Source organism: Theropithecus gelada, chromosome 14 (genome assembly GCF_003255815.1).
Source record: "Theropithecus gelada isolate Dixy chromosome 14, Tgel_1.0, whole genome shotgun sequence".
Lineage (NCBI taxonomy): Eukaryota > Metazoa > Chordata > Mammalia > Primates > Cercopithecidae > Theropithecus > Theropithecus gelada.
This window is the reverse complement of record NC_037682.1, coordinates 64637206-64640046: the sequence shown is the minus strand read 5'-3', so window position 1 is coordinate 64640046 and position 2841 is coordinate 64637206. Positions and strand designations below refer to the sequence as shown.

At 58.6% G+C, this 2841-nt stretch overlaps 1 protein-coding gene across 3 annotated transcripts in view; it reads left to right on the top strand.

Moving 5' to 3' along the window:
• Positions 1–2305: 2305 nt before the first annotated feature.
• ARAP1 (ArfGAP with RhoGAP domain, ankyrin repeat and PH domain 1) overlaps positions 2306–2841 on the top strand; it is a 68861-nt gene continuing 68325 nt past the window's right edge. For all 3 annotated transcript variants that reach the window (XM_025356947.1, XM_025356946.1, XM_025356949.1), the window contains exon 1: positions 2306–2417. The gene's annotated coding sequence lies outside the window, so the exon portion shown is untranslated. The remainder of the gene's footprint in view (positions 2418–2841) is intronic.

The window sequence follows — 2841 nt, the reverse complement described above, 5'->3', positions numbered from 1 at the left end:
GCCGGCTCATCACTGTGCCTGCTTCCCACCTGCCTCATGGCCGCTGCCGCGGTCCCCTGCGTCTGCCCTTAATTTTGTTAAGCTTACTGATCAAACGGCCTTTGATCCTTCCAGCATCTCCTCATTTCCCGTTGTGTAGTGGGGAGGAGGCGGGGTTTATCACTGCCCCCCTCTTGTCCGTACTCTGTTCCATTCTCTGCCCATGTCTATCCAGCTGTCCTTGTTGAGTGGTCATTTTGGCATTCACACCAGGATATTTGCTTTATTTTCACTGCTTTAAGGCAGCAGTCCCCAACCTTTTTGGCACCAGGGACCGGTTTTGTGCAAGACAAATTTTCCATGGATCAGGATTGGGGGAGGATTGGTTTTGGGATGATTCAAGTGCATCACATTTATCATTAGATTCTAATAAGGAGCTCACAACCTAGATCCCTCGCATGCGCAGTTCACAATAGGGTTCTCCCTCCTATGAGAATCCAATGCCGCTGCAGATCTGACAGGAGGCGGTAATGCTAGCTCAGCCTCTGCTTACCTCCTGCTGTGCAGCCTGGTTCCTAACAGGTTCCTGATAGGACCAGTACCAGTCTGTGGCCCAGGAGTTGGAGACCTCTGCTCTAAGGGAAGGAGCAGGCCTGGACAGAGACCCTGGGTCAGGAATCAGAGGGTGAGGTTCTACTCTGTGTCCATCGGCCCAAGGCCCTTTGGGTCCAACCCAAAGGACTGGGGGTCTGACACTCCTGTCATCCCAGAAGGGAGGTGGAAGGGTCCGTGGGTCTCAAGCCACAGGGCTGTGGGCCTCAGAGCTGAGGCTGGGGCAGCATACCCTGGAGGGAGGTTGGGGGTGCAGGTGAGGGGCCTCAGATTCCAGTGCAGTTGGCGGGGACCAGGCTTGGTGATTCACGCCCTCCCTAGGTCATTTCGAAGACCTCAGGACTGTGTTAACAGAAATGGTAAGGTCCCCAGACCCCCCATCCCCTTGCCAGTGGTCAGATGCCAGCCCTCTCACCCTGTGCTGCACCTCGCTGGTCTGAAGTCTAGAGGGATGCCTGGGCCTCCCCTGTGATCTGTGGCCCCCAGGTGCCCTCTGCTGCCCAAGGGACACCCCTGCTGCCAGGTCCAGAGGAGGGGCCTATGCTCTGCTCCTCTGCAATGTTTTTGACCCCATATGAACTTGAGGCCCAGAAGTTCTCCCCAAGGTCTGGCCCTGTTCTCCCCTCCCGGAAAGCTCCTTTGCCTTAGCCCTACCACCGGAAGACACGGTCTACTCAGAGTCAACTCTTTCCCAGAAGGACAGAGTGAATGGCCAGTGGGGGGCAGGCAGGAGATTCTAAAACTCAAAAGTGGGTTGCTTCCCAACTTTGCCCAACACTGGCTTTGTAACTTTGGGCAAGCCCTCAGACTTCTTGGAGCCTTATTTCCTAACCCATAACCTGGAATGATAATTTTTGCCATCAAGCAGAATGTGAGGATTGAGATAAAAGGAATAAATTGTCCAGCACTGGGACTGGCATGTAGTAGGTGCTCTGATTAATGAAACTTTCCTCTTCTCAGGGGGTAAACCCTTATCCCCTGCAATGTGAGATCTGTTCTTCCGAATATACCCTTTGTGCATATGCAGAAATGGAAGCCCAGAGAAGATCTCTGGTGTGGCTGGCCCCAGAGGTGTTCTGGACACAGGACCCAGAAATGCCTGCCAAGCCTGGTACCCTCATGTGTGTATGTGCTTCGAGGATGGGTGGGAATCTTCTGTTCTCTAGGTGTGGGTGCTGGAACCTCAGGCTGCAGCCTTCCGCTGAGGGATCCTTGGGAGGTGTGGCTGGGTGGGTAGCTTCCCCACAACCCTGTCTGTGGGCACCCGGGGAGGGAAGTGAGATACCCTTGAAGAATATGGTGGAGGAAGGATTTCCTGGAGGAGGTGGTCAGGAACCACCGACGGCCTTCAACTGCCTCTTGTCCTCCTGGGGGTGTGGCTTCCTTAGGGGTGGGGTGTGTGTCAGGGCAGACTCACCAGAAGAGGGGTGGCGAGAACAGGGAGACTCAGGGAGAGGTGGACTCAGCGGGCGAGGTGGCAGGGGTTAGACCTGAGCCTCAGGAGACAGTCGGAAGACCCGCAAGCAGCTAGAGGGGCAGGAGAGAGACACAGACCGATGGGTCCGGCGGGCGGGCCAGGCCAGCCAACTCCAGGACGGTGACTAGGCGGGGGGCGGGGCCGAGGGGGGGCGGGGCCCGGCCCTGCCCTGCCCTGCCCTGCCCCAGCCCCAGCCCCACCTTCCCCTCCCGGGGAGTCACGTGGGGCGGGCGGAAGCGCCCGGAGGGGTGGGCGCGCCTGGCCCCTTGCTGCGATTTGGCGGCGGCGGTGTAAGTCGGTGGTGGCGCCGGTACGCTTGGTCCCCGCGTGGAGTCTTTACTCAAAACAGGTCAGTGCGGCTGCCGAAGCCTCCCCGTCTGCAGCCCCCTCGCCACATTGGCCTGCAGTTTCCCCATTCTGCAGAAAGGAACGCCGAGGCCGCGGGCTGCGTCTGATTCCCCGGGTCGTCTTCTATTTACCTTTTTGGGCGTGGTGGTGGGGGTCGCCTCCTGAGGTGGGGGTCTGGCCTCTCTGGCGGGCCAGAGACGGTAGGGAGGAGGGTGAACCAGCGGGACCCGGGGCTTCCAGCCCGTAGCCCTTTGGCATGAAGGTCTCCGGAGTCAAACGTCCTCGGGCGCCTTGGGGTTCCCATCTGTGAAGTGAAGGCTCCCACCTCGTTGGCCGCTGAGACCCTTACATTTCTGGAGATCTGTACGACCCTACGCCCTGGGCCTGGGGCTCCAGTGACCTTGGGCAGGCTACTTCCGGTCTCT